Here is a 12,762-nt window from a genome sequence, read left to right on the forward strand (position 1 = left end):
CAGGAGGTGGAGCCAGCTACAAAAATGGATGTTGCAGGAGGTGGAGCCAGCCACAAAATGGTGGTTGCAGGAGGCAGAGCCAGCCACAAAAATAGCTGCTACAGGAGGCGGAGCCAGCCACAAAATGGCTGCTGTAGGAGGTGGAGCCAGCCACACAAAATGGCTGCTGCAGGAGGCGGAGCCAGCCACAAAATGGCTGCTGAAAGAGGCAAAGCCAGTCACAAAAAATGGCTGCTGCAGAAGGCGGAGCCAGCCACGAAATGGCTGCTGCAGAAGGCAGAGCCAGCCACAAAATGGCTGCTTCAGGAGGCGGAGCCAGCCACAAAAAATGGCTGCTGCAGCTTACCTTCAAACACTCAGTAAAGATCCTCGTGCCATAGCAGCAGCTGCTTCCAAAGTTTGCACAGCCAACTGAATCTCCAGTGGACAATCAGAAGCCTTGCTGGGGGAAAGCCCCACCTGGCTCTGACCACTTCCTAAAAACACTTCACAGGTGCCAGGAAAGGTGCTGGCAGGTGCAACGGCACCCACGGACACCATGTTGAGAACACCTTGCACGTACATTGAGAAGAATTAAGCAGTGCAAAAGAAGCCAGCCTCTACTAGGGTAATAACCTTTGATAATGCATTTAGACATTTTCAGTGGCAATGGAACTCGCAGTGTTTATTATTTACTTATTTATTTCTTCACATTTATAGCCCACCCTTCCCAGAAGTGGGCTCAGGGCGGGTAACGACATCATTTATACAAAAACTTTATTAATAAAATAAAATTCAAATTTAAAACATCTTCATAAATATTAAAATGGTGGTCAGAGCTAATAACAAAAAAAAGATCCCCTGGTTGTGGGGAGGTTCCTGGCCATAGCCAGTAGTTGTTAACAGAGTGACAGCCACCTCAGCGGGGCCATACGTGGACATCCGCTGCCTGAGCCAAAGGCCTGGCGGAAGAGCTCCGTCTCGCAGGCCCTGAGGAATGGAAGAAGATCCCGCAGGGCCCTGATCTCAATGGGGAGCATGTTCCACAAGGCTGGGGGCCAGGACAGAGAAAGCCCTGGCCCTGGTCGAGGCAAGACGGATGTCTTTTGGGCCCGGGACTACCAGGAGGTGTTTGATCCTTAAAACATGATGCAGGGCATGAAGAGAGTATTTTCCTCTCCCATTTTACAAGGTGCCTCCCGCCCCCCCCCGGGTGCAGTTTGAATTTGTCCTTTGCCTAGTTAGTCCTGAACTGTCCATTAACCAGTCCTGTTCCGAAGCCCTGGAGACAGCCATTTTGCCAAAGAAAGGCCAGTTAATTCAGCAGAGGATTCGGCGGGCTGGAGGAACAGGTGCCACAGCCCGCGTCAAAGGCGCCCAATGGCTTTCAGCAAAGGGCCTCGTGCCATGCTCTTGACACGCTCTTCTAAAAACCACAGCTCAGAGCTAAGGAACGTTCTGTCTGCTTATTCAGGACGGAGAGACAAGACACAGATGACACTCTCCCCCCCCCCGCCCCCGGCAGGATTGAAACACCTCTTTTTTAAATTGGTTTTTTAAAAACCCTTTGTGGAGGCGGAGGGTGTAACAGTGGGAGAATGCGTAAGCCCAGCACATTTTCGATCCAATTTCGGACATGCAAAAACAGTTGAGCTTTGTTTTTTTCTCAAGAGTCCTGTTTGGAAAACAGAGGGGCAATTGAGTATCCCTGTTCTGGAGTCAACTGGCAGTGAAAACGGTTTGGAAATGATCAGAGGTATTCCTCAAGACACATCTCTGACACTATTTCAGAACTGGAAATCGGAACACTCCTGTAAAAAGGGTAAAATACCTCGGCATTTATTTTACAACTGGTTGATCAAGTATCTCGTAAAATAAACATATCAGCTGCAGTCTTTACAAGAGGAAGAATTAAATTCTCCCCGATGACCCACTTGGACTCACAAAACGGTCTGACTGATCAAAAAAGATGTTTGTTTCACAAATTATTTTTCAGAGTCTAAAAATATCTGTTACTGTCTTTCGAATTTAAAACCCACACGGAGAGAGATCTTCATTCAAGAATGATTTCACCTTAACTGGCAATAAAGGACACCCTGATATTCAATAACAGAGTTTCATTACCATCTAGAATGTTATTCTAAATGATCTACTCAAGCGGAGAAAAACTCTCTCGACACTGAGATTTCAGCAAAATGTCACCAGAGGGGTTAGAAGCGGCAGCATCAAAACATGCCTTCGAACTTGATACAGAAGATGTTCGATGCCGCATGCGCTTTTGTTCAATTTATGAGCCCGCATAAAGTACCTGGATAGGAGCTGCGGTGGCTCAAGTGGTTAAGACGCTGAACTGCAGCCTGTGGAAGGTCGGTAGTTCAGCAGTTCGAGACCCGAGTTGACGCATGACGGAGTGAGCTCCTGTCTCTAGTTCCAGCTCCTGCCAACCTAGCAGTTTGAAAGCAAGAAATTGGAAGTAGATAAATAGGTATCACTTCGGTGGGAAGGTGACAGCGTTCCGTGCGCCTTGGTGTTTAGTCGTGCTGGCCACATGACCACGGAAACGTCTTCGGACAGCGCTGGCTCTTCGGCTTTGAAACGGAGATGAGCACCGCAACCCTAGAGTCGGACTCAACTGGCTTTCAAGCAAGGGAACCTTTAGTAAAGGTAAAGGTTCTCTCAAGGGCAGTTCTCTCAAGGGCAGTTCTCGAAAGATCTCTCTCAGCCCCGACTACCTCAGAGGGTGTCTCTTGTGGGGGTGGGAAGGGAAAGGACATTGTAAGCTGCTCTGAGACTCCTTCGGGTAGTGACGGGTTGGGTATAAATCCAATCTCTTCTTGTTCTTCTAACATCGACCGATGGGGTCATGAGAGGAAGCAGCCGGGTAAAACCTCCAGCATACCTAAGTCCCGTTCCAGCTCACAATCTCCTCCCCAGGAACATGTTTATATAGGCCAGATTAGCATTTTCGTCCCAGGAGCGCCTCTGGAAGTCAAGTTGGGGCTGAAAGGTGGGATTTAAAAAAAATAATAATACATAAATCATCCAAATTACGGCTACCTTTTACTTTGGCTGCTACTAGATGCCAACAAAACCTGCTCTGCTGCAAGAGGGTTCTTAGACACCTTATTAGCAGATGCTCTTAAGTTTCTGCTGACAAGTTCCGTTTTATTTTTCCAGCCTTCATTTTAAATTGCATCTAATACTCCCGTGCTTTCGTCTTTTTTAATTATATTTTTATTGCTACGGCTGAAACAAATAAACTGAGCAGAAGTGCTAACTGGGCAATTAATCATATTAGCTTTAACCGATTCATTACATCTATTAAACCTGCATACATTTGCATACCAATCAAGTATTCAAAAGGGGGGAGCACTACCCTTTGCTTTCGGGTAAATGTGCATGGATTGCGACAGGAAAGTGCCCATCGTTCAGCGCATGATTAACTTGCAGGATTCACTTCCACATGATGTTGTGGCATTAAAGGAGGATGAGGAACAATTTAAGGGGGAGAGGTTGACCAACAGCTAGTAACCAATGATGACTAAATGGAACCTCCATGTTCAGAGGCAGTATTCTGGGACAGGCGGCATCGGGGCGAGGAGAAGCTGTGTCTTCTGCATCCTGGCTTGCAGGCCCTTTGGGACTTCCACTGTAGGAAACAAATTGGGCTAGATGGATCTTTGGTCTGATCCAGTATATTCTTACCTGGACTTCCAAAAGTCATACGACAAGATGCCTTAGACAGAGGGTTCTGAATAAAATAAACCAGTCCACCACCCAGTAAGAGGATACACCCTTTCATGGACTGGGAACTGGTTAAAAAATAGGAAGCAGAAGGTAGAAAGAAGTTGAGTCTTCAGAGTGGAGGAGGGTGAGCAGTGCATTCTGCTGGGATCTGTGTTGGGACCAGTGCTATAAATGATGGAGTAGAGGTCCATCAGTGAATATTAGCCACAAGGTGCTGGAGAAGACTCTTGAGAGTCCCTTGGACTGCAAGAAGATCAAATCAGTCAATCGTTAAAGAAATCAACCCTGACTGTTCCCTGGAAGGCCAGATAATGAAACTGAAGCTCAAATACTTTGGCCACCCAATGAGAAGGGAGCACTCACTGGAGAAGACCCTGATGCTGGGAAAGATTGAAAGTCAAAGAAGACGAGGACAGCAAAGGATGAGATGGTTAGACAGTGTCATCAATGCAACGAACATAAAATTGAGCCAACTTCAGAGGACGGCGGACGACAGGAAGGCCTGGCGGGAGCTGGTCCATGGGGTTGTGAAGAGTCGGACTTGACTGTGCGACTGAACAACAACAACATAGATCGAACACTCTGCCTAGGGCAGTGATGCTCTGTCTTCTTGGTGCTTGGGGGTTAGGGTAAGGGAGTGGGAGTGGGAGGTCTTCTAGAGTTCTGGCCCCACTGGTGGGCCTCCTAATGGCCCCTGTTTTTTGGACACTGTTTGACACAGAGTGTTGGACTAGATGGGCCTGATCCAACATGGCTTGTCTTATGTTCTTACGTTCTCATCTGGAACGGGGGTAGAACAGCGAGACAGCCGAGTTTGTGGATGAGATCAAACTGTCCACCCTACAGGGTCACCATCAGCCAGCGGCAACTCAGTGGCCCTTCCCACCATCAGGGGTAAGAAGAAACGCCGTCCTGCATAGCCATTTGTTTATTTACTCCATTTACACCTCGCCTTCCTCCCCTATGGGAGGCCAAAGCAGCTCCCGCTCTTCTCTTCTCCTCTCCTCCATTTTATCCCCACAATTACCCTGTGCAGCAGGTAAGGCTGAGAGTGTCTCACTGGCCCAAGCAAGTTCCCAATGCAGAATGGGGGATCCAAACCTGTGCCACGCCACCCAGATACTCAAACAACTATACCGTGCAAACAAGATAAGATAACAGAGATATGGGACTGGATCAAAAAAGTGCTATTTATGGCAGAAATGGACAAACTTACGAAAAAACTAAATAATGAAGAAGATGACTTTTTTTTTGAAGAATGGAAAGACTTCAAAGAATATTTGGGGAAAAATTGGGATGTAACAAATAACTTACTTTGTTTTGAAGAATATTGAAATAGAATGTCAGAGATAGAAATTTGTTATAATTAAAAGTAATTGTTACCTGGAAAAATAGTATAGAAGAAATATGAAATTTTTAATGTTAAGAGAATATGAAGTAAATATAGAATTAATGGATGAAGAAAGGGTTAAATGGGTGGAAGCATTGCGGGAAGCCGAGCAAGGGGGAGGGGAGGAGAAACTGGAAAGATGGGATATAAAATGAAGTATTTTATGAAATGTTTATGTTGTGTTATCCTATTAATAAAAATTGTTTTTTTAAAAAAAACAACTATACCGTGCTGGCAAACTGGTGTACTACAAGGTTTAGGGAGGGCTCGTTTTTCTCCCTTCCTGTGCTAGGGTTTGGGGAGGAGGGTGTTGCTTGCAGGTTCCATCCAGGGGAGTATGTCAAAAATTGGCTTCCTGTCAGAGCCCCTGGAGAAATCAGTTCCCAACAGGGGTCATTTCCTGCAGGAGCACACAGGAGCGGAGCTCTGGCAGTAAGGAGCCCAGGGGGTGGGCACATGCAACAAGCCCCACCCCCTGCTCCCAGCAGCCCCTCAGTCGGGCCATGAGGAGCAAGAAGCAGCCAGGTAAGTTGCAGAGCCCCCCCCGGCCCGCCTTCGGGTACAAGCTCTCTCTCCTCTGTGAGGGCAGATCTGTGTGTTCCCCCCCCCCAAAGCTAGCAATTCAAAACCGTCCAGTGGAGCCTGAGCGGTGGGTGTTGCCTTCTGACACACTAGCGGTGATGTCAGGGGGTGTGACATATGCAAATAAGTTATGCTAATAAGTGATGCCAATGAGCTCCTGAACCTCTTTTTCTACGAAATGACCCCTGGTTCCCAATAACTGTCATTCAGAAGAAGTAAAGTTTACTGAGACACTGATAGGATCCAGACTTACACTGTTCTTTGTTAGAACTGAGGTCAAGTGCGCGAAGCAAGAGATTATACTGCAAGCAAAGGATACAGTAGTGGCTCTTGCCCAATCACATCTAAGCTAAAAGCCCGCCAAGTTAACGCCCTAAGATTCCCAGGGGAAAGAGAATGCGAAAGACATCGTAGGTCTCAAGGTTACATGGCTACACCAGACACTAGACAGAGAAGAGAACAACATAGTGGCCAGAAACGAAAGTATACATTCCAGTTCATACCCCCCCACCTCTCCATGGCAACCAAGCTCCAAACAGGAGCTCTGGTTGACACTTCCTTCCCTCTCGGCATAGAACAATCCCTTCTGTCACCTTGCGATTCCTGTATTTGAGCTCTGTTCTATTGTCACTATTCTGGGCCTGCCAATCTTCAGCCATAGAGGAATGGAACCCCAAATTAGCCTCCAGGAAGTGTTCCCTCTAAGCTGAGGTAGTGTGAGCTAGCTCACAGTTTTGTAGCCTCCGGCTCACACATTTTTGCCTTAGCTCAGGGAGGAGGGCTCCAGAGCAAACTAATGCGTGCAGCAGCCCAATCGCTCGCTCACAACTTCAATGCCGGTAGCTCACAAAGTAGAATTTTTGCACACAAGACTCCACAGCGTTGGAGCATTGGAAAAATCCCGCCCACTGTTACCAGTAGGCATCACTGTCAGCCAGCATGTGACATGGCTGACCCTGCACAGCGCAAGAATGTGAATGCTGAGTGCCCAGCCATACATCTCCCTCCGTTGAGTCCCTGGGACAGGGTTGCCTGTCAGGGGCAGAGTCCAATTCGCCTCTCCTCATGTCTTATTTAGAAGATTTCTGTGCCACCTCTCCAAGGAACCTGCCCAAGGCAAGTTACAAAATAAAACACCAACCACAAAAATAGTCATAAAAGTTATTAAAACTCAACAGATCCAGATCCAAAAGCCAGCCTTCTCAGAGAGGAGGAAATTTCATGTGATTGTGTCTCTGGGACAACTGAATGATCCAATTACAGGCCACAGCAGAGACGGGCCACAGTTTCCCCATCACACAAGAGAGGACAAAGTCAGGGGTCAGAACAATGAATCATACAGAGATCCAACAGCCAGCCTTCTCAGACAGTAGGAAATTGTGTGAGCTTACATCTCTGAAACAGCTGCATGATCCAACTACAGGCCACAGCAAAGATGGGCCACAGTCTTCCCATCACACAAGAGAGGACAAAGTCAGGGTCAGGACAATGAATCATACAGAGATCCAACGGCCAGCCTCCTCAGAGAGTTGGAAATGTTGTGTGTATGTGTTCTCTGGAACAACTGAATGATCCAACTACAGGCCTCAGCAGAGAGGGGCTACAGTTCTCCCAACACATAATACAGGACAAGGTCAGGGTCAGAACAATAGATCATACAGCGATCCAACAGCCAGCCTCCTCAGAGAGTAAGAAATTGTGTGAGATTGCATCTCTGGAACAACTGAATGATCCAATTACAGGCCACGGCACAGAAGGGCCACAGTTCTCCCAACACACAACAGAGGGAAAAGTCAGAGTCAGAACATACAGAGATGCAACAGGCAGCCTCCTCTGGGGAATGAGCGCTTCAAGTCTTGAATTAAAATACATGAGTAGCTCCCTGCACAGGAAAGACAATACTCTTGCATGTGGCGCAGCAGACAGCAGACCATAATAATCCCAAAAGCTGGGCTCTGAGCTTCCCAACCAGTTAGCAGGTGAGCTATGTCCCACGGGAGCAAGGTGAAATGGCAGAATGCAATCTGTGAGCATTCGACGACAGCATAAAATATAAATGCAGATCACTCCGCCTCAGATTTATGATACTTTTAATATCTAAATCAGGAGGGTTCTGTCCTATAGATTGAGACAGATCTAAAGTAATTTAATGGGAAGTTGGTAGTTGAAACACATAATCACATTTCTAGAACAATGTAATTACACCGAGTTTAATGTGATTTCCTGCCACTGAGTTTTAAAAGTGCAGCATCCACCGCATCTTTTGCGCTTGCATTGAACACGACAACCCCGGCAAAATGAGTTTGAGGAAGCCCCATGCAGAATTCAATTTCCAAAAAGACATTAGGAATTCGGGGGAGGGGGGTTAGCGTGAGACAAAAGGATGCTGTGTGTAAAAAGGAAATCGTGGTGACACAGTGGCATCTGCAAGAAGGGTATGAGCTAAGGAATGGATATTGTACACATTAAGAACCTAAGAAAAGCCCTGCTAGATCAGACCAGTGGTTTGTCTAGTCCAGCACCCCATCTCACACTGGGCCATAGAGGCTGAGGCCTTCATAAGAACATCAGAAGAGCCCTGCTGGATCAGATCAGTGGGGTCCATCTAGTCCAACATCATGTCTCACACAGTGGCCAACTAGTTCCTGTGGAGGGCCAACAACACAGCATAGAGGCTGAGGTCTTCATAACAACATCAGAAGAGCCCTGCTGGATGAGACCAGTGGTCCATCTAGTCCAGCATCCTGTCTCACACAGTGGCCGACCAGTTCTTCTGCAGGGCCAGAAACAGGGCATGGAGGCTGAGTCCTTCATAAGAACAGAAGAAAAGCCCAGAAGAATAACACCAGTGGTCTATCTAGTCCAGTATCCTGTCTTACACCAGCTCCAACCTATTTCTCTGAATGAGTGTCGAAAACATCCGGTTGGGCGGTGGCTGATGCAGTCGGCTCGTTCAGAAGCTCCAAGGATTTTAAACAGGGTGTAGAGGCCGAGGCCTTCATAAGAATGTAAGAAGAGTCCTGCTGGATCAAACCAGTGGTCCATCTGGTCCAGCATCCTGTCTCACAAGGTGGCCAACCAGTATCCATCTTATTCCAAGTTTCTCAGGTTTAGAAAGTCTCCAAGGAAAAGGAAAAAGTCAGAAGTGTTCCTCTGCAGTCTTGCACACTTGGGGTCAGGAAGGAATTTTCCTCCGCACCAGATTGGCCCAGGAATCCTAGAGGTTTTTGCTTTCCTCTGGGCACAAAGCAGTGGTCACTGGGAGAGTGGGGGTGTAGCTGTGAATGTCCTGCATTTCTATGTTTCTAATCTTTAAGTCCCATGAGTTGACACACAGAACAAACCAAACTATTTGCCCAGGCAAACCATTTCTCAATCGGCCACCCATTCTTTGACCACAGTCAACTGTTAAAGATCAATACCACCCTACTTAAATTGCATCATGGGATCTCGTCAGAGAAACTGTTCTGAGTCTGGCTGATGTCAGAGTAATACACAGATGGGCGCATGCACACATTCATCTGAGTGGCATCCCCTGCCCCGTTCCTCTCAGAGAATCTCCCTCTTCTCCCCATCAAGTGCCAAAGCCCAGCAGCTCCTCCTACTGGCCATGTTCTGCACCTGCAGCAATTTCTGCATAGGCACCTAGATGCTTTCCATGTATGTGATGAAGCATGCGTGCGCACGCTTATGCCCAAATTAAACTTTGTTTAATTTGTTTAAAGGAGCCACGGGACACAGTGAGAGCCAGTTTGGTGTCATGGTTAAGTGCACGGACTCTAATCTGGGAGAACCGGGTTTGATTCCCCACTCCTCCACTTGCAGCTGCTGGATGACCTTGGGCAAGCCGCAGTTCTGATAAGAGCTGTTCTTGAAAAAGAGCAGTTTCTATCAGAGCTCTCTCAGCCCCACCCACCTCACAGGGTGCCTGTTGTGAGGAGGGGAAGGGAAAGGAGTTTGTAAGCCACTCTGAAACACCTTTGGGTAGTGAAGGGCGGGGTATAAATCCAATCTCTTCTTCTTCTTCTTCAAACTTTGTTCTTGGTGGGAATGGTCATCACCGTCAATGCTCCCTCTAAGCTGTGGAGACTTGTGAGCCAAAATTCTACTTTGTCAGCGACTGGCATTAAAGTTGTGAGGAGGTGATGTGGCTACTGCATAAATTAGCTTGCTCTGGGGCCATCCTTCCTGAACTAAGGCAAAAATCTGTGAGCTGGAGGCTAAAAAACTGAGTTAGCTCACATGAACTCATCTTAGAGGGAACACGGATCACAGTGCCACCGGTCAGAAATGCTCCTGAGTCAGAACTACCAAAGGTCACCAGAAAACAGCATTTACTGTGGAGAGCAGGAACCTCCATGTGTTCTAGCAAAGTACACAGCACAGCTGCTGGGGGGAAGCAACTCTGAAGCATTCCAAAATCCAGGGTTGTTTGGTTTTGCCATTAGCATGCAGCGGGGGGGTCCCCATAGGCTTACCAAATGCCGGCGGGGGATCTGTAGCTCTTTACAGGATCCCTCCCGTGGGGGACGGCGATATGCGGTGCACCCGCGGGAGGGATCCTGTAAAGAGCTGCAGATCCCCCACCGGCATTTGGTAAGCCTAGGTCCCCAACACGGGGGCACCATGCTGCCTGCCAACACCTTTCCTGGCACCCGCCAAGTGTTTTTAGAAAGTGGTGGGGCCCAGCAGGGCTTCAAATTGCCCATTTGAGATCTGAGTGGCCGTGCAGATTACAAGAACATTTCAGCAACAGCTGCCACTCTAGCTGTCGGGGTTATCCTTTTTCTGACTTCTCTTTCCCGGTGTGTTTTAACATTTACTCCACTTCCCCCTTGCATTTGAGCTTCCTCCGTGTGTGTGGCTGGCTCCACCTCCCACGTGGCCATTCTATGCCCATGCCCATCAACCTGGGCCAGAATTCAAAAGTTGCCCACAGATCCCAAAAGGCTGGGGGCCCCCTGGCATACAGTCTCCTTTCTTAGCCACTGCTCTAGTAAATCAAAGCTCTGGATGAACAGCAGTTAAATGATAAAGTGCTTTTTTAACCAATCAAAGAACAATCGTCATTTCCTCAATAAAAGGCATGAGAACTTCAAGTCACTGAAATGTCAGAGAATGTGCCTATAACTCTTCAGCAAACTGATGGTGGGGGGACACCCTGTATCCTGAAGTATAACTAAGAGACTGGAGTTCCCAAGAATAAGTTTGTTCAAAAGAAAACCCTTTTTTGGTAGATAACCAAGGTTGGTGCCCTACATTATATTTCACTGTCTTGCTAACCACCATTCGCTATTCAGAGGTTGCAACCGTGGATCGAGACAGATTTGACAGGTGCACTTGAGCTAACCCTGGTTAACAAGAACACTGACAAAGACTTAACACCAAATCATACATGACTGAGGCCACAATTCGTAAAGCGGCTTCTAACCATGGGTGCAAACTAGGGAGCTCAAATTACAAGCTGTAACCTTAGATAGAAACAGCATTGCAAACTGCAGTTAGGGCTAACCACGGTTAATAAAAAAAATACCAGTGCAAGACGTAACACCAATGCAAGACGTAACACCAATCACAATTAGCTCAAAGCACAATGTACTGGCTTGCAGACTCTGAGTACCAAGTTCCAGGAGTTAGGCAGAGCAGGGTCATTCAGTCCAAAATCAGGGTTCCAAGAATTAGGCCAGGCGGAGTCTGTGGTTTAGCATCTATCATACAGGTTACGTCCATACCTAACAGCCTCTCTTGGCTTGTTTTAAAAGCCCCATGCCTAAGGGTCATGCTTGCAGCTAGTTGCTCAGAAGTAATCCTGCAATTACTCCTCTTTCTCAGCAGCAAGCAGTTGGCGTCAGGCCAAGAGGCGTGCACTCTGCCTTCTTGCCTGTAGTTCTGTGTGTCACTCCGTGTCACACAGTGGCCAAAAATACCAGGTGCCATCAGGAGGTCCACCAGTGGGGCCAGGACACTAGAAGCCCTCCCACTCTTGCCCCCCCCAAGCATCAAGAATACAGAGCATCCCTTGCCCCAGACAGAGTTCCCTCTTTACCTTGAGGCTAACAGCCACTCATGGACCTCTACACCATTGTTGTTGTTCAGTTGCACAGTCAAGTCCGACTCTTCGCAATCCCATGGACCACATCATGCCAGGCCCTCCTGTCTTCCGCCGTGCTCCAGAGTTTGCTTAATTTCATGTTTGTTGCCTCGATAACACTGTCTACCATCTCATCCTTTGCCGTCCCCATCTTCTTTGACCTTCAATCTTTCCCAGCATCAGGGTCTTCTCCAGTGAGTGCTCCCTTCTCATTTGGTGGCCAAAGTATTTGAGCTTCGGCTTCAGTATCTGGCCTTCCCGGGAACAGTCAGGGTTGATTTCTTTTAGGATAGACTGATTTGATCTCCTTGCAGTCCAAGGGACTCTCAAGAGTCTTCTCCAGCACCATGCAGTGAGGGACTCTCAAGAGTCTTCTACTCCATAAGTTTATCCAATTCCCTCTTGAAGCTGTCCATGCTTGTAACCACCGCCACCTCCTGTGGCCCAAGAGTAGGGGGCAAGAGTGGGAGGACTTCTGGAGTTCTGGCCCCACTGGTGGATCTCCTGATGGCCCCTGGGTTTTGGCCACTGTGTGACACAAGAGTGTTAGACTGGATCGGCCACTGGCCCAATCTAACACGGCTTCTCTCACGTTCTTATGTTCAAGCACTCCTTCTTCGCAGGGATTTGCTGACTGTGATGCGCTTACTCCCCTCCCCCAAGATCACAGGGTGCTTTTTTAATTAATAAGCTTGTAAAGGGACGGGAGGTCTAACCTCTCCCTCTGCATCTGATCCTCCGGGCTCTCTGCTCTTTCAACAGGGGGGGAACAGGCACCTTTTTGTCCACCATCCATCACAACCTAATACACAGAGGCTGCAGGGCTCCCATGCCGAGAGGTGTCATTCATCAAACAGTAGACATCTGACTCCACTCTTGATCCAGGCTCATTCTTTGTTCCAGTGCTTGACACCTGAAGCTCGGGTGAGCGAGGGCTCCATAAACACAAAGCTGAGCACCCCAGTGATGGATT

This window comes from Gekko japonicus, unplaced genomic scaffold (assembly GCF_001447785.1).
Source record: "Gekko japonicus isolate JY-2015 unplaced genomic scaffold, Gekko_japonicus_V1.1 scaffold1881, whole genome shotgun sequence".
In the NCBI taxonomy this organism is placed as follows: Eukaryota; Metazoa; Chordata; class Lepidosauria; order Squamata; family Gekkonidae; genus Gekko; species Gekko japonicus.